Source organism: Biomphalaria glabrata, chromosome 1 (genome assembly GCF_947242115.1).
Source record: "Biomphalaria glabrata chromosome 1, xgBioGlab47.1, whole genome shotgun sequence".
Taxonomy (NCBI): Eukaryota; Metazoa; Mollusca; class Gastropoda; family Planorbidae; genus Biomphalaria; species Biomphalaria glabrata.
Genome location: NC_074711.1, coordinates 45,220,113 through 45,247,341, shown reverse-complemented (window position 1 = coordinate 45,247,341; position 27,229 = coordinate 45,220,113). Strand labels below are relative to the sequence as shown.

The 27,229-nt window shown below is 36.8% G+C and overlaps 1 protein-coding gene across 1 annotated transcript in view; it reads right to left on the bottom strand.

The window, feature by feature from the left end:
* Nucleotides 1-16,298, bottom strand: part of LOC106060614 (5-hydroxytryptamine receptor 1D-like) — a 140,955-nt gene extending 124,657 nt beyond the window's left edge. Inside the window, exon 1 of the mRNA XM_056039034.1 lies at nt 16,179-16,298. The gene's annotated coding sequence lies outside the window, so the exon portion shown is untranslated. The remainder of the gene's footprint in view (nt 1-16,178) is intronic.
* Between the last annotated feature and the right edge of the window lie 10,931 nt (nt 16,299-27,229).

The window sequence follows — 27,229 nt, the reverse complement described above, 5'->3', positions numbered from 1 at the left end:
CAGGCGAGTAGAGCCCAAATACATAGTACTGGCGAGTAGAGCCCAAATACATTGTACTGGCGAGTAGAGCCCAAATACATTGTACTGGCGAGTAGATCCCAAATACATTGTACTGAGTAGAGCCCAAATACATTGTACTGGCGAGTAGAGCCCAAATACATTGTACTGGCGAGTAGAGCCCAAATACATTGTACTGGCGAGTAGAGCCCAAATACATTGTACTGGTGAGTAGAGCCCAAATACATTGTACTGGCGAGTAGATCCCAAATACATTGTACTGAGTAGAGCCCAAATACATTGTACTGGCGAGTAGAGCCCAAATACATTGTACTGGTGAGTAGAGCCCAAATACATTGTACTGGCGAGTAGAGCCCAAATACATTGTACTGGCGAGTAGAGCCCAAATACATTGTACTGGCGAGTAGAGCCCAAATACATTGTACTGGTGAGTAGAGCCCAAATACATTGTACTGGTGAGTAGAGCCCAAATACATTGTACTGGCGAGTAGAGCCCAAATACATTGTACTGGCGAGTAGAGCCCAAATACACACAAGTTTTTTTCTAGCTGGCGACCCGTAGTTTAAGAATCCCTGGTGTAACATTGTACCTCAAATTGTGGTGTTGTCACAGTCATACAAGGAACTAGTATTGCCTCTGTACAGAGTCCTTCAGACATTGACTATTCAAGGCGAACTCATTTGAAAAAGAATATTTGGAAACTGACTATGTAAATAACAAAGTAATTTATCTGTGACAAGTGTTTAGCTAGAAGAATTTTATTGGTCCAAATGTTCTAAATGTGTAAATCTCCGACCAACGTCTGGGCACGTGTGTGTCAAGCTTATACGTGAATTGAGTGTGTAACAAGAAAAACATTAAATTACTTTAAAAAAAAAGCTCATATTAAGTGTATCAGTTTGGATCAGTCATGCAGGGCCGGACTGGGTTTCAAAATCGGCCCAGGCTTGCGTCTATACGGTTCCACGACAATACGTTTCCTGACTTTTCGTTCACCCGACAAATTCGTTCACCCGACAATTCATTCACCCCACAATTCGTTCACCACACAATTCGTTCACCTGACAATTCGTTCACCGACAACTTGTTCACCGACAGTTAGTTCACGATAAATCGTTCACACGACAAATCGTTCAAACCAAATATTTAATTACCAACAGTTAATAACCTGATTGTTTAATGTTTTTTAAAAAATTAATTCTTTTGTTGTCAGGGGGAGTAATTTTACAAAATTTCAACACATTCTAAATTGGGTGTGGGAGAAATAACGTGTACAAATATTTTACCAGACAGAGTGAGTTGATAGAAGCTTCAGTGTGATCCACGATACTCAAAAGTCGTTCAATCTAATGTATAGAAAATGTGATTCCAATGGATAATGTTGATTTTTTTTTTATTTCATGCTAACTTTTAAATTAACTTATACATATTTTTTAACCAATTTTTGTTAAAATTCGTATTATTGTTTTAATTTTTATCGTGTTTGGGAAATGAATTATGAATGAGCTAATCCCTCTCATGAACTATTAAGTCAAAGTGTCTTTCTGCCACTGCCTGGACAGAGAAAGTGTCCTAGTCAGTCATGGTGACACTTCTCTTCGAAAGAGACTAATCCTGGCAAAAGACAAAGAGATATGGAGATAGACGGTTATCAGATCATTTGTAGTGCCCCAAATGTCCAACAGACTAAGGGACAGGTGAAATAGTGGTAGTGTAATAATAATTGGCAACATTTGGTAATGATTATTAAAGATTTTTTTGTTTATCAATAGTTATTGTTACATCTATGTTTAAATGTAGGCCCTACTGCCTTGTTTGTAAGTATAGTTTTATTTCAGTAGTGGACTTGGTTGGTATAATAATAATAATAATAATAATTATAATAATTGGAGGCGCGGTGGATGAGCGGTAAAACGCTTGGCTTCTGAAACGGTTTCCGGGGTTCAAATCCTGGTGAAGACTGGGATTTTTAAGTTCGGGCTCTTCGGGCGCCTCTGAGTCCACCCGACTCTAATGGGTACCTGATATTTGTTGGGAAAAGTAAAGGCGGTTGGTCGTTGTGCTGGCCACATGACACCCTCGTTAACCATAGGCCACAAAAACAGATGATCTTTACCTCATCTGCCCTATAGACCACAAGGTCTGAAAGGGAAACTTTATTTTTTTAAATATAATAATTGAATGGCTAAAAATACTGTCTAAGGATTCGGTGTCAAAGATATACATACTGCTGACATGACCAACACATCTAATTAACGTGTATTATTTCCCCTAAATGAAATCTCGTACTACTAGATCAGTTGGACAGTCTGAAATGATGAAGTCACCTGCACTGGTTACAAAAGAAAGATTTATTCTTCTTGCTTTCCAGTGTAATGACGTCACTACCTGTTTCCCATCGACCATTTTGGATGGAGTATTGTAAGTTATTGAGTTAAGACTCTCGCCCTTACAGAGCCAGTCAACCAGACGGGGGGGGGGGGGGAAAGTACCAACGTGTCGGAACGAAATGAGAAGTCACCTTGACCTTGTGGTTCATTTCTTTTTATACTTTAATTTGTTCCCCGCCATTTTCGGGAAACACCGAAGAGAATGGAGTGGGTAAATTGTAATGTTGGGGACAAAATGAAGAATTGATAGGAAATATACAACGGAAAAGGGGACGGCACTAGCACTTGTTCTTGGGGACGACAGACTTAATAGGAGAACAGACAGAGCTAGATTTAGGAGAACAGACAGAGGATGCTGACAGAGTGAGAGCAGATTGTTTGAGTAAAAGACAGACGTTTTCGGATGACACTGTTACAGGGTTGATTGTAGGGAGAGAGGGGAGGGGGGTGAACTAGCTTTAAGGATAGACTGCACCGAGTTCATCAGCAGACGCCAAGGGAAATCAACCTCTTTGAACTGATGGCCTGCAAGTTGGAGAATAATGGAGGGTTGGGGAGAGAGAGTGAAGAGGAGGAAATACGGAAAGGGATACATAGGCCTATTTATTTAAGGACTGTACACATATTGTATGACGTCAAAGGCCAGAGAGGTGTTTAATCTGAGTTTTTTAGATTTTGTTTATAGAGGACAGAGAGGGGTTGGGAGGGGGTGAAGGATACAGCACATTTGGAAATACTGAAATATTGTTTTGAAAAATTCTTTTGGGGTTTAGATGTTTGGGTTCTGGTGTTGTCATTGTCTAGTTCTATAGTCTGTCTGTCTGTCTGTTTGTCTGTCTACCTTTCTATCTATCTATCTATATCTATCTATCTATCTATCTATCTATCTATCTATCTATCTATCTATCTATCTATCTATCTATCAATCTATCTATCTATCTATCTATCTATCTATCTATCTATCTATCTGTCTATCTATCTATCTATCTATCTATCTATCTATCTATCTATCTATCTATCTATCTATCTATCCATCGTTTTGCCTGTCTATATGACTATCTATTTAATTATCCATCCATCCACCCATCTATCCATATGTCTGTATGTGTGACACTCTGTCCATCTCAATACAATCATACACATTTTGTACACACCCTCTTTAAGAAAACATTAACATTATTTAAAAAAGTAAAATATTGGAAAGTACTTTGAAAAAAATAATATAAAAAGCTAAAATTTAGAGAAAATTGCATCAACTATATTGAATCAATCTCGCAATTAATTGTTAATACACCTAAACTAACAATAATGAATGTGTGATTGGAAACATTTGTATTACTTGTTTTTGTATGTGAGTTCGCCCCAATAAAGAAGATCTAAGACAGAGTTTCCGTGCTGCCTTGTCAAAAGGAATTTTTTTAAAAACGTTGTTCGATTCTGAATTCGATCTTGAGCCTCCATGATGGAAGACCGACTTGTTTGCCACTGAGCTATTCAAGTATTTGTAAAATTAGAAGGTTTCATAGTCTGTTGTTAGCTAAAAATGTTTAGCGAATGACCTAATTCTCTATACAAGACTTATCTCCCCTTACATTAGTAAATTTTTCATATAAAATAAATAATCATTAGACAATTTGATTAAATATTGGTTAATTATTGATTAATGTTGTGAATAATTGTGTCAAGTTTGAGCTTGATCCGAGAATTGGAAGAGGGAAAACTAACGTGCACAAGATTCCACCTAGACTAACGGAGTGAGTTCATATAAGACTGACGGAGTGAGTTCATATAAGACTGACGGAGTGAGTTCATATAAGACTGACGGAGTGAGTTCATATAAGACTGACGGAGTGAGTTCATATAAGACTGACGGAGTGAGTTCATATAAGACTGACGGAGTGAGTTCATATAAGACTGACGGAGTGAGTTCATATAAGACTGACGGAGTGAGTTCATATAAGACTGACGGAGTGAGTTCATAGAAGATTGCATATAATCCTTTGGGGTGAATATTTTTCAAAAATAATACGGAACAACCTAAAAATTGATAATTAAACTTTTGAGATGCTTTGGAAAGAAAAACAAATGTAATAGAAGTTAGAAGAGCAATTTGAAACAAGTCATTAGTAATTTATTTTCTTTTTTTTTTTAATAAAAATCTAGAACAAACTATTATCTGTACTGAAATTTTAGCCAATTTTTGGCAAAGAAAATCAACTGTAAAATAAGCCAATTGAGCTATTTCGAACAATTTTTGCGTTAATTTGTTTTTTAATTTTTAAACAAGCAATTATTGATAATTAGGCTTTTGCGATGTTTTGTCAAGAAAAGTAAATATAATACAAGTTAGAAGAGTGAATTCTAACAATCTTTAGAGATTTTTTTATTTTTTTGATAATTTTACATGTAGATATGTTATAACTATTGATAAAATGTCATTAAAAACAAACTTTCTAAATTGTATCAACACTCATTTTATAGTTTTACACTGGGTCAAACTAGAGTTTACCCATTTATTTTTCCAACGATAAGTCTCAACTGTCAAATTAATAGGAAATAGTTAGAGCTGTTTGTCACAAACCGCTGTGAGCCCACAACCGTTTGTGCGTGTGTAGCAGAACAACCGCAGTCCACTACCATGGCCTTAGTTATTGTGGAAAGTTTTAAGTTTGTTTACTGTTTTTTATATTTTAGATCTAATGTCATTATTTATGTTTTAATATATTTTAATTAGATTTGTTTTATTATTGGAAGGGGAAATAAGTATTTTTTTTTTGTGCTTTAATGTTTATTTTGTTGTCACGGGACCAGAGTACCTAGGCTACAACATGTACCTGTATGTAACGTTTCATTTGGAAGATTATATGTTGTGTGTAAATAAAGTTACAGTTTAAAGTTATAGTTTCTAACTATATTCCGGTGTTTAGTTTTATATCTTAATTATATAGACTAACACCAAAATCGCGACAGGGCTAAAGCCACCAAAGTTCCAGCGTTAACAGTCGGGCCTCCAGAATCACCCTAGACTACGAACAGTTCAAGCAGGCGCCAGCACACTGCTAGCGTCTTGTGACACTGTTTTCGAGACTATGAGAAGGCATTTAACAGCGGGGACAGACAGACAGACAGATAGACCTTCTGTAGACTTTTAAGACACTATGGAGTGCCTGAAAAAAATACTAATATCATCAAGAAGTCATATGAGGGGATGACTTGCAGAATAGTGCATGGCAGACAACTGAGTCATTTGAAGTCCAAACAGGAGTGAGACAAGGCTGTTTACTCTCTTCCGTCTTGTTTCTACTAGCACATAGATTGGGTCATGATGACAATTACAGACCAGAAGCGAAACAGTATACAGTGGACACTGTGGAAACAGTTAGATGACCTTGACTTTGCAGATGACTTGGCTCTTCTTTCTCACACACAGCAGCAGATGCAGCAAAAGATAAATGTTGTTGCAGACAATTCAGCTAGAATGGGTCTTACCATTAACAGCAAGGTGTTCAAGATAAAGGCATCCAACAATACACCCATTACAGTCCAAGGCGAAGAGGTGGAAAGCTTCACCTATCTCGGCAGTATCCTAGACAACCATGGAGGAACAGATGCAGATATCAGAACCGCATTGGTAAAGCTCAAGCAGCCTTCCATCAGCTGAAGAACACCTGGGGATCTAGGGAAATAAGCACCACCACCAAGATTAGGCTATGTAACACCATTGTTAAGCCGATACTACTTTGTGGAGCAGAGACCTGGAGAACCACCATCACCACCATGAAACATATCCAGGTATTCATCAATACCTGCCTGAGGAAGATTCTTATGATCCGCTGACCAGACAAGATCTTGAATGAGGAATTGTGGCAAAGAACAAAGCAGCAGCCCATTGAAGTAGATATCCTTCAGAGACGCTTCAGGTGGATAGGTCACACCCTTCGCAAGCCGGCATCCAACATAACAAGGCAAGATCTAACCTGGAACCCCCAAGGAAAGAGGAAGAGGAGACGGCTCAGGAATACATGGCGCCGCGATTTGGAAGCAGATGCCAAGCAGATGGGCAAGACATGGGGATAGTTGTAGAGACTCGCCCACTCTTTGCCCAACCAAGTTCCACTCCGAATGTGTGACTTGAATTATTGTAATAAATGTTACTAAAAATGCTAGGAGGGAGACTATCCTCTTTGTTAATATCATTTCCTTTCGATTTATATTTTGTAAGTGGTGTATTTTTATGGGAAACATTGGCTTGCATAATTAATTTTGAAAACAAAACGGTTCTCTTTTATCAAACAAAAAAGTAGAATTGCACCAGAACTTTCAATAACGTTTTTCGTTTTTGAGATCTGAGTAGGACGGACATACCAACAGACAGACCTCACTTAACTAATACAAGCTTTTCCCCTTTCGCGACCGCTAAAAATGTGCACACGACACCAAATGACTTTTAAGTAGAGATTAAATCAGATGTGACAACAATTCTCAAACATCAAGCTAATACAAATCTAGACTAGGCCTAGTTGTGCTACCAACACTAAGGATCAGTGGTGCTACCAACACTAATAAAAGTCTAGATAGTTATGCTACCAACACTAATAAAAGTCTAGATAGTTGTGCTACCAACACTAATAAAAGTCTAGATAGTTATGCTACCAACACTAATAAAAGTCTAGATAGTTGTGCTACCAACACTAATAAAAGTCTAGATAGTTGTGCTACCAACACTAATAAAAGTCTAGATAGTTGTGCTACCAACACTAATAAAAGTCTAGATAGTTGTGCTACCAACGCTAATAAAAGTCTAGATAGTTGTGCTACCAACACTAATAAAAGTCTAGATAGTTGTGCTACCAACGCTAATAAAAGTCTAGATAGTTGTGCTACCAACGCTAATAAAAGTCTAGATAGTTGTGCTACCAACACTAATAAAAGTCTAGATAGTTGTGCTACCAACGCTAATAAAAGTCTAGATAGTTGTGCTACCAACACTAAGGATCAGTGGTGCTACCAACACTAATAAAAGTCTAGATAGTTGTGCTACCAACACTAATAAAAGTCTAGATAGTTATGCTACCAACGCTAATAAAAGTCTAGATAGTTATGCTACCAACGCTAATAAAAGTCTAGATAGTTGTGCTACCAACACTAAGGATCAGTGGTGCTACCAACACTAATAAAAGTCTAGATAGTTGTGCTACCAACACTAATAAAAGTCTAGATAGTTGTGCTACCAACGCTAATAAAAGTCTAGATAGTTGTGCTACCAACACTAAGGATCAGTGGTGCTACCAACACTAATAAAAGTCTAGATAGTTGTGCTACCAACACTAATAAAAGTCTAGATAGTTGTGCTACCAACACTAATAAAAGTCTAGATAGTTATGCTACCAACGCTAATAAAAGTCTAGATAGTTGTGCTACCAACACTAAGGATCAGTGGTGCTACCAACACTAATAAAAGTCTAGATAGTTGTGCTACCAACACTAATAAAAGTCTAGATAGTTGTGCTACCAACGCTAATAAAAGTCTAGATAGTTGTGCTACCAACACTAAGGATCAGTGGTGCTACCAACACTAATAAAAGTCTAGATAGTTGTGCTACCAACACTAATAAAAGTCTAGATAGTTGTGCTACCAACGCTAATAAAAGTCTAGATAGTTGTGCTACCAACGCTAATAAAAGTCTAGATAGTTGTGCTACCAACGCTAATAAAAGTCTAGATAGTTGTGCTACCAACGCTAATAAAAGTCTAGATAGTTGTGCTACCAACACTAATAAAAGTCTAGATAGTTGTGCTACCAACGCTAATAAAAGTCTAGATAGTTGTGCTACCAACGCTAATAAAAGTCTAGATAGTTGTGCTACCAACGCTAATAAAAGTCTAGATAGTTGTGCTACCAACACTAATAAAAGTCTAGATAGTTGTGCTACCAACACTAATAAAAGTCTAGATAGTTGTGCTACCAACACTAATAAAAGTCTAGATAGTTATGCTACCAACGCTAATAAAAGTCTAGATAGTTGTGCTACCAACACTAAGGATCAGTGGTGCTACCAACACTAATAAAAGTCTAGATAGTTGTGCTACCAACACTAATAAAAGTCTAGATAGTTATGCTACCAACGCTAATAAAAGTCTAGATAGTTATGCTACCAACGCTAATAAAAGTCTAGATAGTTATGCTACCAACGCTAATAAAAGTCTAGATAGTTATGCTACCAACGCTAATAAAAGTCTAGATAGTTGTGCTACCAACACTAAGGATCAGTGGTGCTACCAACACTAATAAAAGTCTAGATAGTTGTGCTACCAACACTAATAAAAGTCTAGATAGTTGTGCTACCAACGCTAATAAAAGTCTAGATAGTTGTGCTACCAACGCTAATAAAAGTCTAGATAGTTGTGCTACCAACGCTAATAAAAGTCTAGATAGTTATGCTACCAACGCTAATAAAAGTCTAGATAGTTGTGCTACCAACACTAAGGATCAGTGGTGCTACCAACGCTAATGAAATTCAGATCAGTTGTACTACTACTGCTATTGAAATCTAGATCTGTTGCGCTACCAACGCTAAAGAAATCTAGATCATTTGTTCTACCAACGCTTTTAAAATCTAGATCAGTTGGATTAGAAAAAGATGATTAAGATCACTGTAACTATTTCGTCAGTTGACGAATCCCGAGGTGGCGGACGATCGACCTTAACTCTTTAATTCGCGGGTGGTTTATATTTCTTCAGAAACGACATAATTTATTTAATTCTTAGCTCTAACTTGAGCTATTTATAGATATGTTGAACCTTTTTGGATATTGTATCGCCCCCTTCCCATATCCCATTTTATACCTCTGGATAAAGCAGATCTCTAGGAGGTAGAGAAATCTAAGAATCATTAGGAAATATACAATGGAGAAATGTTGTAGCGTTTCCACTTGACCACCCTCCTCTCAAATCCTCTTCGCCACGAACTCTTAAGAGTATGGAAATTTTATAGACGTCTTGCAGAGAGGTCTGGAGGTAATGAGGCCCCCCCCCCCTACCATAGACAAAAAAGTAGAACATAATAAAGCTGTGTTATTTCACAGGTTTTAAAATTTTAATACAAACTTTTTTTTTGTAAAAATGTGAAATCACAGACCTATATATGTTATACCTTGACTGAAAAACGGAAAAAAATTCTTATCCGATAATAATAAGTTCACAGACCTATATATGTAGATTGTTATGTATAGAACTCTTTTTCAAGCTGTAAGAGGAGTCGACCGAATCTAGGAAAATCAATCTTTTCTGTCTTACAAAAGTAATGATCTTTAGTTTCAAAGTTTAGAAATAATGTAATACTATTTTGCGGATTTGAAATAGAATGGGCTACAATTAATATTATTCGCAGAGCTAAATATTGACGCAAATCTATGCTATTCAACCATTTGCTGTTTATTTCCATTGAGATAGATCTAATGTTTCGAAAATACAAGATCGAAATAATTCAAGTATGTTGATTTTAATCATATTATGATTTTAGATTGTGCATTTAGATCTAAACAGATTGACTACCTACATCTTCCTAGATTATGTATCTGAAATTTGTAAATTAATAATTATGAGAAGATAGTGCTTTTATTTTCGATGTTCAATTACATAGGTTTGAAAAAAACAACTTGACTTCTTAGAACTACTTTACAAAACAACGCCTTGTTTCAGCTTTTTGTTCACACCATTTGTGTGTAGTGCTAGAGATCTCCGTGTGCAGTCTAAGTATAATATATATAGGTCTGTGTGTGAAATTAAAAGGACAATGTTAGCGTGAGATTAGTAGCCAAATGTTTAATTTTGTTTCTTTTTTTGGCTGCCTTTTTTTTCACGGGAAAAGGGGGGGGGGGTAGAAACTTTGAACAATAACGGTGTTCCTAACTCACTTAGTGCTCAAACTCATTTGCGTGTTTTTAAAAGTCATTTCAAAATTTTGCTTGGGGTGGTGGGGGTGGGGATGACCTTAACTCTTTCTCTCCTAATCGACGATACCATCGTTGATGTTGACCTCATTAAATTAAATTAGTATTTAATTTTTTAAACTTGACTTTGAATTATATAAAAAGAGCACGCATTCCCCTTTAATTCTATACCAAATACAACATTTTCTGATAACAAACAACAAAGCTATTGAAGCCCAATTATAACAAGGTAGTGAAATAGTAATGAGCAAAATGAAGAATTACTTCCAAAACGTGGAAAAATAATTATGGAGAGAATAAGTTAACAATCTTTTTATCTGTTAGAAAACAAAATGTGTTGTTGAAAGCTCTGAAACTTTGTATGTGAAAATGAGCTTCTGAAAGAGAAAAACGTGTGGAACGAACGGAAGAATCATTTAAAACATGTGGAACTAACGGAAGAATCATTTAAAACATGTGGAACTAACGGAAGAATCATTTAAAACATGTGGAACTAACGGAAGAATCATTTAAAACATGTGGAACTAACGGAAGAATCATTTAAAACATGTGGAACTAACGGAAGAATCATTTAAAACATGTGGAACTAACGGAAGAATCATTTAAAACATGTGGAACTAACGGAAGAATCATTTAAAGGTGTGGAACCAACGGAATAATCATTTTAAACATGTGGAACTAACGGAAGAATCATTTAAAACGTGTGGAACTAACGGAAGAATCATTTAAAGGTGTGGAACTAACGAAAGAATCATTTAAAGGTGTGGAACTAACGGAAGAATCATTTAAAACATGTGGAACTAACTGAAGAATCATTTAAAACGTGTGGAACTAACGAAAGATTAATTTAAAACGTGTGGAACTAACGGAAGAATAATTTAAAACGTGTGGAACTAACGGAAGAATCATTTAAAACGTGTGGAACTAACGAAAGATTCATTTAAAACGTGTGGAACTAACGGAAGAATAATTTAAAACGTGTGGAACTAACGGAAGAATCATTTAAAACGTGTGGAACTAATGAAAGATTAATTTAAAACGTGTGGAACTAACGGAAGAATCATTTAAAACGTGTGGAACTAACGAAAGATTCATTTAAAACGTGTGGAACTAACGAAAGATTCATTTAAAACGTGTGGAACTAACGAAAGATTCATTTAAAGGTGTGGAACTAACGGAAGAATCATTTAAAACATTTGGAACTAACTGAAGAATCATTTAAAACGTGTGGAACTAACGAAAGATTAATTTAAAACGTGTGGAACTAACGGAAGAATCATTTAAAACATGTGGAACTAACGAAAAATTCATTTAAAACGTGTGGAACTAACGGAAGAATCATTTAAAGGTGTGGAACTAACGGAAGAATCATTTAAAACGTGTGGAACTAACGGAAGAATCATTTAAACATAACAATAATTTCAATTGCACGGATTTTGTTTATCCCCCCCCCCCTTCTGAACTCTTCACCCCCCCCCCTCTCATCTTAATTTTATATCAATTTGACAGCTCCAAGATAAAGTTATCGAACGCGACATTAAACCACTTGTTACGTAGACATATTCCACTTCCTGATTATTGAATTATCTCTATTAGAAGCGCTATGGGTCCTGAGTGATTGATCCATCGACATATCACTGATTCTCCCACTTGCCGTGGACGAAAAATATTCGAAAATGTAAAACCTTTTATTTTCCGTGTGCCTAGAGGACAAGTAAGCACTTTTCACGATCGGAACCGCATGCTGTGTCATATACATCGACCTCATATATAATACATAAGTACCTGGATGACCGATCCTAGCTCGGTTAAATAATTTCCTAAGTCATTTTGGGAATATTTTTGTAATTACGAAAATGAACGATCATATAAATACTACTAATCTGAAGAGTTACATTTAGTGTTCTGTTAGTTCTAAATGTAATTATACATGGCGATTAAATATAAAGTCTCTTAAGTCCTTCTATAGTCTAGACAAACCACAGCTCACATCCGTCTTATAGTTTTACAATCCATCTTTTGTGTAAAACTATTGTAGGTCTACAATTATTGGCTTAGAAGAAAGTCTTTGCAGTGTTACTTCTTAGAAGGTTGCGTTCAAACATTTCATTATGGAATTAGTATACATTCATTATGTCTTTAGTACGAAACATCAAGTGACGCAAATCTCTACGTTATAGGGTAAAACAGGCACTTTGTGACAAAGTAAAATGGCGCATTTTTTCTTAATAGACTTAAATCATTGCATTAGTTTTCTAAAGAAACGTTTCCGTGGGGCACCTCTGTTACGCCAAACAATATGCTCGTTACCCATACGGGATACGTGCCCTGCCCAGCCTGACTGTTGGACTATAAGAAGTTCATACCATCCATCCATCCCAGTGGTGCTACAGCCCGTGGAGGGATATGGCCTGCTTATACAAATCCCTCCATTCAGATCTCAACTGGGCCTTCCATCTCCAAGCCCTAACCCCAAGCTTTTTACCGAGGTGTATAGTTAAATAAAAAGAGGCTGCAGCGTACGCAAACTCGTTGGCCGCTGGCTAGATATCATGTTCAGTGTGAGCAAGTAAGGCGTAGAGAAGCTGTGTTATGACCATTTCCTTTGTTTTGGTACGGGACAGTAGACACAAAGCACGAACTTATGGTAATAATTCAACAGCAAAAAAAATAATAATAAGGCTTGTCTTCGATTCCTAAGATTAATGAGGATTGCAGTATTTCCCGTGGCTACGCAGCCCCTGCTGTGACCTACAAATTTTGCCACATCCAGGGCAAGCATAACCATTGTCAAACAGTGGTCGATTAAGATTTTCTTATCGCGTCTGCCTCTGTTCTCGGCAGCAGATTTTCTTTGGTCTCAAATGTGTATCCGGGGCTTTGAATAGAGGTAATTCTTTAAGTCCGTCAGTTACGCTGGACAGAGCGGTATCCTGTATGGAAGACGAATCTCAGACGAACGCATGCCAAAGGCAGTCTTTTTTTGGTGAGCTAAGAAAGTGGACGACGTAATACCGAAACGCTGAAAAGACAGGCGCCAACTTGCTTTAACTGAAATAGAACAGCTGAAGGTCACTAGCAAAATAAACAACAAAGTACAAGGTATCTACACCGCTCTAGGCAATTCAAGTGTTATCAATTTATAAAGCCTTCAAAACACAATAACTAATCGTACATTGGCACATTTAATTTCATTACTTCTCTTTCATAGTTCTATAATAAATCAATCTACAGTAAGATGGTGCGCAAATGTTTAATTAGGTCTATTGATCCTTGAGAACTCGTTCTTGTTTGCAAAGAAATATTTTAGTGTACTGCGGTAAGCCTAGTGACGTAGGAAGCGTTTTTCCCGTTCACGTCACGGAAAATTTTCATTCATAAAACATTCTAGCCAAAATTAATTTTTCGATAATGAGGCATTTTCAAACCAATATAACGGTCGACCTCGAGTTTTCCCGATGTGGCCAATGAGTTGAGAATTTTTTTCTCACTATTATGCACATACCGTGAACTTTTAAAGAAAATCGTTAGAGCCGTTTTCGAAATAAAATTTATATATATATAAATATATATACATACATACATACATACATACAAGAATTGCTCGCTTAAGAGTATAGGATATAACATACTATATATATATATATATATATATAATTCTTGGTTCTGACCACTCATAATTATTAATTCCCCCACTTACCATGGACGATATAATACGAAAATTTAACCTATTGTTACATAAGTTACATCTAGGAAAAGTAAACCATTTTCAAGATCGTAATCGCAGAGGTTAAAGTTACAAAAAAAGATTTTTTATTCTCAATGACTATAACATATGTCTTCAATATATATCGTCGAAAGCCGACATTTTAATGTTTTAAGTACAAAACTATTATTTCTTACGCCTTAAGCACTTATTAAGAATTTTTTGTTTTTTTCTTGTGTAACGGCCCCTGAAAGGGGAAAAGGCGCTATTAGTTTTGTGTGGAAAACTAAAACTAAAACTAGATCTAAAATAATAATAGTCCATATCTAGCTAGATGAATGTCTAGTTTGTATCAAACTGAAAGTATAAGGAAAGATTTCAAAGATATTATACATTTAAATATGTGTTTCGAGGTGAACTGGTTATCACATCTGCCCAATATACAGAAGGTTCTGTGTTCGAAACCCAGATGAAAGTTTTTTTGTGTTTTTTTTATTTTAGTTAATAAATATTTCTACATTTTTTGTGAGTCACATCCTGTAAAATAGATATGCATTTTTTGATTATTTTTTTCAGTACATTTTTTACAGCCTAATATGTTCTATCCTCTATCAATGTCTAGATCCGTCCGTCTGTCTCTAGGTGGACCAGTTCGGGGGCCGATTTTGAGTATGTGTCCACACAAACTGTATTTGTAACCTTTTTTTTTTTTATTCTATAGGTCTAGATCTTAAATCTAATTAGCCTCTGGGTGTAAAAAATTGTCAGAAAAAATCTGTAAGATTATCCAATATCAGTGTGATTATCAGAAGTGTTTTTACATCTGTGTGAACGCTTGTGTGTGTGTGTGGAGAAAATGACAACAATTTGAAATGTAAATACTGCAGTTAATAGTGTGTAGCACATTTTAAAACGACTATATCTAAAGGAAAAAGTCCTAAAAAATGTCACAGTGAAATTGAATATAAAGACCTATTTTTTAAAGTGTATGTATGGGGAGAGGATGAAGATTTGTGAAGGTGGGGTTAAGGTGTCTCCCATCTAGATCTATATCAACTTCTGACAATAATATATATCTAAAGAGTGGACTCACTTTCAAACTACTCCGTAGTAAGAGTAAAGTTTCAACAAATTATACTGTACTGTACTGTACTGTAATCTGTACTTCTATTATTTAGTGTGTAGTGCGGATGAATTATTATTGGATAGGAAGGTTTGCTTTGTTGAAAACTGTGGTTTACAGGTCTTTTATTTGAAAAGGCTACAACTGATGGGCCTGCGAAGTATTTGTGCATACTCTATATCTAATTCTTGGCCCTGATCTCACATAAGTTTCGCCTCAGATAGCAGTTCGATGTCAATTCTAGATCTAGGACAAAAGAAAGACATGTGTCAAGAGTTGAGGGATGTAACTAAAGAAATAAAAATGGGCGGCTCAAAAGTTGGTGATTGAGGGTGAGTCCTGGATGAGGGGACTCTAATGGAGGATGCCTATGTGATGCTTGTGGGTTAGAAAGTTGTGTTTGGGGTTGGGAAGTGTTGTAATGAGGACCGTTGTATTGATAGAAGAGTACATTTATCATACCTACAGCAGGAGTTTATAAAGTAATACATAAATATTCATAAGATACTTAAATTACCAATTCACTTTTCCAATGTTGAATGTATGTTATGACCATTGCTTGGACTTAACTGTGTATAAATGGAAATATAGCATTGATTGCAACGAATAATTTAATCTTTTAATTAATTAATTTTTATTTTTAAATTTATATTTTATATTTATTTCATTAAAGTGTCAACTCAAACTAGTGACAGTTTTTTTTTACTGCAAGGGTATTTAATCCACATTGACCACGCATGGTATATTCTCACCTCTACATGCTAAATGTATTCTAAAAATATTGACTTATAATAACAGTGTTGATTGAAATTCTCAGTATTTGCATAATAAATATGATTAAACTTTTAGCCCAATAGAGAAATAAAATAATTATTATTAAGTAATTAATTGATAGCCAGAAACATTCAAGCTGCACATTATCAGGCGATAGTAAGCAATTAAATAAGCCGTGAATGACCTGCGCGTGAAACGAGTTTGAACCCTTACCTTCAACACCGTGTTGCCTCATCTCTAGCTCCTGGCGTTGTCTGTTGCTATGACGTAGAACAGCCCCATGGCATCTGATTCTGTAGCAGCCAGTGAGCCGCTAACACCTGTCAGGCAGCGCTGTACGGGAAAGAAGGGAGGCTGCTCAGCAAGGGAAGATAATTCGACTCAATGCTGTGCTATTTCAGGCATGCTGTGAAGTCCCCTTAGAGGTTTGTTTTTTTTTCGTTTTTTTTTTATATATTCTTTTATTAAATGAGTGTTGCTCACGAAACTAGCAGTCTTATACTTCTCCCAGGTTTCATGACGTCATAGCATTCATTGACATCGCCTCAAGTCATGGGTGTGTCTGATGTGACATCGCCACAAGTAAGTCATGGGTGTGTCTGATGTGACATCGCCTCAAGTAAGTCATGGGTGTGTCTGATGTGACATCGCCTCAAGTAAGTCATGGATGTGTCTGATGTGACATCGCCACAAGTAAGTCATGGGTGTGTCTGATGTGACATCGCCTCAAGTAAGTCATGGATGTGTCTGATGTGACATCGCCTTAAGTAAGTCATGGATGTGTCTGATGTGACATGGCCACAAGTAAGTCATGGGTGTGTCTGATGTGACATCGCCTCAAGTAAGTCATGGATGTGTCTGATGTGACATCGCCACAAGTAAGTCATGGATGTGTCTGATGTGACATGGCCTCAAGTAAGTCATGGGTGTGTCTGATGTGACATCGCCTCAAGTAAGTCATGGGTGTGTCTGATGTGACATGGCCTCAAGTAAGTCATGGGTGTGTCTGATGTGACATGGTCTCAAGTAATTCATGGGTGTGTCTGATGTGACATCGCCTCAAGTAAGTCATGGGTGTGTCTGATGTGACATTGCCTCAAGTAAGTCATGGATGTGTCTGATGTAACATTGCCTCAAGAAAGTCATGGGTATGTCTGATGTGACATCGCCACAAGTAAATCATGGATGTGTCTGATGTAACATGGCCTCAAGTAAGTCATGGGTGTGTCTGATGTGACATGGTCTCAAGTAATTCATGGATGTGTCTGATGTGACATCGCCTCAAGTAAGTCATGGGTGTGTCTGATGTGACATTGCCTCAAGTAAGTCATGGATGTGTCTGATGTGACATGGCCTCAAGTAAGTCATGGATGTGTCTGATGTGACATGGCCTCAAGTAAGTCATGGGTGTGTCTGATGTGACATGGCCTCAAGTAAGTCATGTGTGTGTTATGTGACATCGCCTCAAGTAAGTCATGGGTGTGTCTGATGTGACATGGCCTCAAGTAAGTCATGGGTGTGTCTGATGTGACATGGCCTCAAGTAAGTCATGGGTGTGTCTGATGTGACATGGCCTCAAGTAAGTCATGGGTGTGTCTGATGTGACATCGCCACAAGTAAGTCATGGGTGTGTCTGATGTGACATCGCCACAAGTAAGTCATGGGTGTATCTGATGTGACATCGCCACAAGTAAGTCATGGGTGTCTGATGTGACATCGCCACAAGTAAGTCATGGGTGTGTCTGATGTGACATCGCCACAAGTAAGTCATGGGTGTCTGATGTGACATCGCCACAAGTAAGTCATGGGTGTGTCTGATGTGACATCGCCACAAGTAAGTCATGGGTGTGTCTGATGTGACATCGCCACAAGTAAGTAATGGGTGTGTCTGATGTGACATCGCCACAAGTAAGTCATGGATGTGTCTGATGTGACATTGCCACAAGTAAGTCATGGGTGTGTCTGATGTGACATCGCCACAAGTAAGTCATGGGTGTGTCTGATGTGACATCGCCACAAGTAAGTCATGGATGTGTCTGATGTGACATCGACTCAAGTAAGTCATGGATGTGTCTGATGTGACATGGCCTCAAGTAAGTCATGGGTGTGTCTGATGTGACATGGCCTCAAGTAAGTCATGTGTGTGTTATGTGACATCGCCTCAAGTAAGTCATGGGTGTGTCTGATGTGACATGGCCTCAAGTAAGTCATGGGTGTGTCTGATGTGACATGGCCTCAAGTAAGTCATGGGTGTGTCTGATGTGACATTGCCTCAAGTAAGTCATGGGTGTGTCTGATGTGACATCGCCACAAGTAAGTCATGGGTGTGTCTGATGTGACATCGCCACAAGTAAGTCATGGGTGTATCTGATGTGACATCGCCACAAGTAAGTCATGGTTGTCTGATGTGACATCGCCACAAGTAAGTCATGGGTGTGTCTGATGTGACATTGCCACAAGTAAGTCGTGGGTGTCTGATGTGACATCGCCACAAGTAAGTCATGGGTGTGTCTGATGTGACATCGCCACAAGTAAGTCATGGGTGTGTCTGATGTGACATCGCCACAAGTAAGTCATGGATGTGTCTGATGTGACATCGCCACAAGTAAGTCATGGATGTGTCTGATGTGACATCGCCTCAAGTAAGTCATGGATGTGTCTGATGTGACATCGCCTCAAGTAAGTCATGGATGTGTCTGATGTGACATCGCCACAAGTAAGTCATGGGTTTCTGATGTGACATCGCCACAAGTAAGTCATGGGTGTATCTGATGTGACATTGCCACAAGTAAGTCATGGGTGTCTGATGTGACATCGCCTCAAGTAAGTCATGGATGTGTCTGATGTGACATGGCCTCAAGTAAGTCATGGGTGTGTCTGATGTGACATCGCCACAAGTAAGTCATGGGTTTCTGATGTGACATCGCCACAAGTAAGTCATGGGTGTGTCTGATGTGACATCGCCACAAGTAAGTCATGGGTGTGTCTGATGTGACATCGCCACAAGTAAGTCATAGGTGTGTCTGATGTGACATTGCCACAAGTAATTCATGGATGTGTCTGATGTGACATCGCCACAAGTAAGTCATGGGTGTGTCTGATGTGACATGGCCTCAAGTAAGTCACGGGTGTCTGATGTGACATTGCCTCAAGTAAGTCATTTGTGTCTGATGTGACATTGCCTCAAGTAAGTCATGGATGTGTCTGATGTGACATCGCCTGAAGTAAGTCATGGGTGTGTCTGATGTGATCTTTTGATGGACAAAGAACGAATGGACATTGACTTTTAATGACTTCATATAACCATTGACATATCAATGTATATGGCAAGGCCTAAAAGGGAAAGAACATTGCAGGATTGAGATCAAAGCTTGACGAACATTTGGAGTCGATCATTAGACACAATGCCATCAAAACACTATTCTCCAGTCAGCAACTCAATAAGTCGATTGGTGGTCTAGAGTTGTCTCTCTTGGCATGCTATAGTGACACGCTAATCCAACATACACTCCAATAGAACTTTCTGGTTCAACAATAGGCTCAGTCAATATTGACATCGGATACTTGAGATCAATAATAAATCTATAATTCTTGTGAGACTAAATGATCTTCTTTAAGAATCTTTCAATTTAAGCAAATAAAAAAATGTATGTATTGTAATCTAATTCTTCTAATTAAGTCAAGACTTTCATTGGCAACACATTAATTTCTTGGTCAGTTCAAGCAGTCTATAACTGAACCTGCAATTACCATTTGTATGCATTCTATTTTTTGAAATAAATATGTGCTTCGTCTCCCAATGTTATTTTGCTATCGAGAAAATAAAAAGAATTACTTTTGTGAATGAACTATTCTGTCCTAAAGTATTACTTTAAGAAGTGACTGAACTAAATCTGTCGTATACAAGAAATGTTTCTTGATGATAATGTTAAATAAAATAATAGTTCCAGAATTCTGTCTTGTCCTAATTAATTTTAAAGTTTCATGGTATTGAAATCGATGCACTAACAATTTAATAATAATTATGTCAAATATAACAGTGGTGTAATAATTTGTTGACCTTAATATTTCCATGATAATTAGTTGTTTTTTTAACCTGATAAGTTGAATAATAATTACTTTGTTGATATTTTTCTCCCATGACTATTACTGTGTTGACCTGATTAGTTACAATTATTTAATATTAGTTATTACTAATTACTATTTAAAAGATCAACTCAGGCGCCATTTCGCCCTCACTGGCATAGAGAAAAGTAGCTGGCAGCAAATGGCCTCTGAAACAGACAGTTGGAGAGCGCTCACAAAGGCTGCGGGACAAACATTTGAGACTCAAAGAAAGACATTATTGAAGACAGGTGCAGAAGACGGAAAGAAAACTTAAATAGACCGCAAGCGGACAACGGCTTTGTCTGCACGAGATGCAGGAAAATATGCAGGTCGTAACTGGGTTTGCGGAGTTGTGTGAAACACTGCACTCATCGGAATCGAAGATCTTTTTGAGAAAAGTTAGGAATTGACAGAATTGACAGAACTCTTAGTTAACGACCATTCTTGTTTGTATTATCAATATAGTCTACTAAAAATGAACGCATAAACATTGTCTCGTTGATCAGTCTTTATATTTGCACATCTAGGGTCTCATCATAGATTAAGTTCTCTGACAGTCTCTGCTCACAGCTTCTAGTAGAGTCTCATTATAGATTTAGTTCTCTGATAGTCTCTGCTCACAGCTTCTAATAGAGTCTCATCATAGATTAAGTTCTCTGACAGTCTCTGCTCACAGCTTCTAATAGAGTCTCATCATAGATTAAGTTCTCTGATAGTCTCTGCTCACAGCTTCTAATAGAGTCTCATCATAGATTAATCTCTCTGATAGTCTCTGCTCACAGCTTCTAATAGAGTCTCATCATAGATTAAGTTCTCTGATAGTCTCTGCTCACAGCTTCTAATAGAGTCTCATCATAGATTAAGTTCTCTGATAGTCTCTGCTCACAGCTTCTAATAGAGTCTCATCATAGATTAAGTTCTCTGATAGTCTCTGCTCACAGCTTCTAGTAGGGTCTCATCATAGATTAAGTTCTCTGATAGTCTCTGCTCACAGCTTCTAGTAGAGTCTCATTATAGATTAAGTTCTCTGATAGTCTCTGCTCACAGCTTCTAATAGAGTCTCATTATAGATTAAGTTCTCTGATAGTCTCTGCTCACAGCTTCTAATAGAGTCTCATCATAGATTAAGTTCTCTGATAGTCTCTGCTCACAGCTTCTAATAGAGTCTCATTATAGATTAAGTTCTCTGATAGTCTCTGCTCACAGCTTCTAATAGAGTCTCATCATAGATTAAGTTCTCTGATAGTCTTTGCTCACAGCTTCTAATAGAGTCTCATTATAGATTAAGTTATCTGATAGTCTCTGCTCACAGCTTCTAATAGAGTCATCATAGATTAAGTTCTCTGATAGTCTCTGCTCACAGCTTCTAATAGAGCCTCATCATAGATTAAGTTCTCTGACAGTCTCTGCTCACAGCTTCTAGTAGAGTCTCATCATAGATTAAGTTCTCTGATAGTCTCTGCTCACAGCTTCTTGTAGACCTAGGAAGCAAACTTTGCTGCACTACACAATTGTTAACTTATATTTTGTATTGTTCGTCCATACCTCTGGACTAATATACATAGGTCAGTGTAAAGAAGGCTGAATAGAAATTTAATATTAAACAGGAAGTTGTTATTAAACAGGAAGTTGATATAAAACAGAAGTTGATATTAAACAGGAAGTTGATATCAAACAGGAAGTTGATATTATACAGGAAGTTGATATTAAACAGGAAGTTGATTTTAAACTTGAAAGTTGATATCAAACAGAAAGTTGAAATTAAACAGGAAGTTGATATAAAACAGAAAATTGATATTAAACAGAACGATGATATAAAACAGGAAGTTGATATAAAACAGGAAGTTGATATCAAACAGAAAGTTGATATTGACTCGAAAATAAAATTCGAGGATAAAAATTCCGAGACGATTTTAATCTCGTGCAAAGCACAGATGAAATGAATTGTTTAAATTTTGGGGTTTCCCATAACTTGCTAAGATATTGTATGGCCAGCACAACGACCCTATTACAGTTCATAACAAATTCTGCATGGACGAATTTCATAAAATCAATTAACAGACTTTAATTAAGGCAATTTTACTGTTGTCATACTATTCATAGTTCTTTAAACGAAATGTTTGCCCACCCCCATCTGGAATCGTATCAAACTCTATCACCTAATGAAATAGTTGAAAGATATATCAGGAGACATACAGAAATGTAGTCTTTCATTTCCGTAATCACTTTCCACCCCCCCCCCCAACCTCTTTTTGTATCGTTTTTTTTTTTACGCTTCTCTAATACTGTCATGTCTCGTTAAATATTAATGCGTTTCTTGTCAATAAGTAATTAACGCTCTCGTAGTTGTTTTTAAATAAACTCATGTTTCTTTTATTTATTTTTTCCACACAGGAGCTATCCCTTTATAAGTGCTGACTGAACACATACACGTAACGTCATTCTACACCAACTACTTGTGTTTATAGAGTACATTCTAACGTCATTCTACACCAACTACTTGTGTTTATAGAGTACATTCTAACGTCATTCTACACCAACTACTTGTGTTTATAGAGTACATTCTAACGTCATTCTACACCAACTACTTGTGTTTATAGAGTACATTCTAACGTCATTCTACACCAACTACTTGTGTTTATAGAGTACATTCTAATGTCATTCTACACGAACTACTTGTGTTTATAGAGTACATTCTAACGTCATTCTACACGAACTACTTGTGTTTATAGAGTACATTCTAACGTCATTCTACACGAACTACTTGTGTTTATAGAGTACATTTTAACGTCATTCTACACCAACTACTTGTGTTTATAGAGTACATTCTAACGTCATTCTACACCAACTACTTGTGTTTATAGAGTACATTCTAACGTCATTCTACACCAACTAGTGTTTATAGAGTACATTCTAATGTCATTCTACACCAACTACTTGTGTTTATAGAGTACATTCTAACGTCATTCTACACCAACTACTTGTGTTTATAGAGTACATTCTAACGTCATTCTACACCAACTACTTGTGTTTATAGAGTACATTCTAACATCATTCTACACCAACTAGTGTTTATAGAGTACATTCTAATGTCATTCTATACCAACTACTTGTGTTTATAGAGTACATTCTAACGTCATTCTACACCAACTAGTGTTTATAGAGTACATTCTAACGTCATTCTACACCAACTACTTGTGTTTATAGAGTACATTCTAACGTCATTCTACACCAACTACTTGTGTTTATAGAGTACATTCTAACGTCATTCTACACTAACTACTTGTGTTTATAGAGTACATTCTAACGTCATTCTACACTAACTACTTGTGTTTATAGAGTACATTCTAATGTCATTCTACACCAACTACTTGTGTTTATAGAGAACATTCTAACGTCATTCTACACCAACTACTTGTGTTTATAGAGTACATTCTAACGTCATTCTACACCAACTACTTGTGTTTATAGAGTACATTCTAACGTCATTCTACACCAACTACTTGTGTTTATAGAGTACATTCTAACGTCATTCTACACCAACTACTTGTGTTTATAGAGTACATTCTAACGTCATTCTACACCAACTACTTGTGTTTATAGAGTACATTCTAATGTCATTCTACACGAACTACTTGTGTTTATAGAGTACATTCTAACGTCATTCTACACGAACTACTTGTGTTTATAGAGTACATTCTAACGTCATTCTACACGAACTACTTGTGTTTATAGAGTACATTCTAACGTCATTCTACACGAACTACTTGTGTTTATAGAGTACATTCTAACGTCATTCTACACGAACTACTTGTGTTTATAGAGTACATTCTAACGTCATTCTACACCAACTACTTGTGTTTATAGAGTGCATTCTAACGTCATTCTACACCAACTACTTGTGTTTATAGAGTACATTCTAACGTCATTCTACACCAACTACTTGTGTTTATAGAGTACATTCTAACGTCATTCTACACCAACTACTTGTGTTTATAGAGTACATTCTAACGTCATTCTACACCAACTACTTGTGTTTATAGAGTAAATTCTAACGTCACTCTACACCAACTACTTGTGTTTATAGAGTACATTCTAAATATGTTTCTCTCAAGCGGTACATCCCACCTACCAAAATATTTATAGAATTATTTTTTAAATCGAATGGGCACAAGGTTATGAATATTGATTATCATTGCCCATACTGTATCTATATGCCTAATTGATTATCATTGATAATCCTATATACACCTTTGCAAATGGCTGTTTAGAAAGAAGACAAGTGTGAACAAATGAGTATTAAGCTGAGACTGAACAAAATTAAAAGCTGCTGGAACATTTGACATCTACCTACATCTTCACGTATGTAATGTGTGTGATTGACCAAACCATAAAGCCAGAGATCGATAAGGTTGGCCAAATCATAATATATGAAGCTGTCTGGCCACAGCGAGCCAAAAGCAATTTTCTAGACGCGCTCCTGGGATCACAGATTAAGCTGTGCCGAGTTTTCAGACAGTGTTGCTTCAATCGGCCCCAGGTGACATGGAAATGAGATCTGCCTGATATTCCCAGTCTAGGCGTGGACTGGACGTGGGATACTGATCATGTAATCTATGACACGCTATTCGACTATCAAGGCTGCAGCTTGCTGAACAAAGACTAGTGGATTATAGACCACGGTTCTTGTTGTCCAACCAAAAAATTTAAAACCCAAATCTAACAGAAAAAAACAACACAGCATTTAAATTGAAAAATCTACCCAGTTATAGAAAGCTGAAGATGAAAATAGAAAAATAAAAGGAGACGCTTAAAGAATAGTAGAAGTATCTATTTCTTTGAGTCGTGTTACTTGCAACAGAACTTTGGAACAAGTGTCACACATTCATTTGGTGGAGGGAGTGCCTCCCGTCAAGTTATATTTATATACACTTTAATGTTAAAATACTTTCTATTTCTCTCCCTCCCTCTCTCTCTCTCTCTTTCATCTCTCCGTTTCTCTGTCTCTTTCTCTCTCTCTCATTCACTCACCCACTCTCTACTTTATTGCTTGTATTATCACGATGTACCAAAATTTTAAAGTACTTTGAAAATATTTCTCTCACTCTCTCTCACTCTCTTTCAATGTCTCTCTCGCTCTCTCTCACTCTCTCTCACTCTTGTCACTTTGTACTTTTCCCCCTAGAAACTTCAAGCTGGTCACAAAGTGAAAGAAGAAGGTGGGTGGAGGACAGAACTCCTGTAGCCCTGCCAATAATTTGAAATTCTTAGCCTTCGGTGATTTCCCTTTACCTTCTAGTGTTATTTCTGATCGTATTAAAACAAACAAACAGCTTGACTACACTTTGAACCATTCCACTGTTTGACCAGAAGGTGGGGGGGGGGGGGGGGGGGACAAGTCCATTGAAAACATGCAGACCTGCTGGAAGACTTCATGTTTACATTGCACTAGCGATGCGGTTGAATTATTGACAAGCTTCCTCTGATGGTCTTTTGGAACCTACGGGATAAATCACTCAGATGAATTACACGTCATGGATTATACACACACATACACTGTCACACACACATCAAGTTTTCATTAGAACAATTAACTAAAACGTTTTATACAAATAAGCGTACATATATATTTAATCACGTATTTATATTATTTAAAATTAAAAAAAAATACATATATATTTTAAAATAGGATATACACAGATGCATATGCAAAAATTCGAAACTCATATAAATAGAAAGACTATGTGCTCTGTTATATTTGCCGGATTATCGCACATACAATGAAGTCACAGTAACACTTTACTAGTTATTGGTACATTGATACAATCATATTTTTTGGTATGGTGCGGTACTATGTTGTGTGTGTGTGTGTGGTGGTCTGTTGTGTTGTATGGTGGTGTTTTGTGTTATTTAGTAATGGTGTGTTGTGTTGCTTTGTAATAGTGTGTTGTGTTGTTGACTGATGGTGTGTTGTGTTATAATGTAGAGTGTTTGTGTTCCTCTATATTCTCGACTAAGTCCAACTGACTGTATACAATGTTAATATAATCTGATTCTTTAAGAAAGGTTTCAATGACCTGATTGTTACGTCTGGTATTGATTAACTGCTTAGAAGAACAGTTTCGTCAAGAAAATCTACACTGTATGTTGATATTTTATTGAGTTTCTGTCTATCCCTATGAATGCTTCACTGCAACAGCTGCCTCTCAGACGTTGAAGTCATTTTCACAGGGTCAGAGCTGACCACCGGTCTGGGTTTATTTAGAAGATTTTGGGGCTACATTATAGTGCCACCATCTTTCCCGATAAAAAAATATATACCAGGACAGACTGATGACGTGACCGATTGCCTGGAAATTCTCCGTTTGTATTATAATTAAATGACTATGAGATTTGCTTACCAAATGTTTCAAGATTAGTCCACTCAGCATAACGGTAAACCCTAGCAGGGCCGCGATGACCTTACTCGGTCAATGGAGATTGCAAAGTTGACCAGATTTAGATCTACAGTAAAGATTGGGACGAATGGAGCGTGACCGCTACTGTCTCGTAACTGTCCCTACAGTCCCACTCTTTTGTCGTTTCGTGTAGAAAGCGGAGATGATTCTGTGATACAAAGCTCGTAGACAGAAATACACGGAAAAGAAGTAATTGGAAATAAAAACTGGAAATAAATAAAACCTGAAAATAAAACCTGGAAATAAATAAAACCTGGAAATAAAACCTGGAAATAAAACCTGGAAATAAAACCTGGAAATGAAACCTGGAAATAAAACCTGGAAATAAATAAAACCTGGAAATAAAACCTGGAAATAAATAAAACCTGGAAATAAAACCTGGAAATAAAATCTGGAAATAAAACCTGGAAATAAAATCTGGAAATAAATAAAACCTGGAAATAAAACCTGGAAATAAAACCTGGAAATAAAACCTGGAAATAAAACCTGGAAATGAAACCTGGAAATAAAACCTGGAAATAAATAAAACCTGGAAATAAAACCTGGAAATAAAACCTGGAAATAAAACCTGGAAATAAAACCTGGAAATAAATAAAACCTGGAAATAAAACCTGGAAATAAAACCTGGAAATAAAACCTGGAAATAAATAAAACCTGGAAATAAATAAAACCTGGAAATAAATAAAACCTGGAAATTAA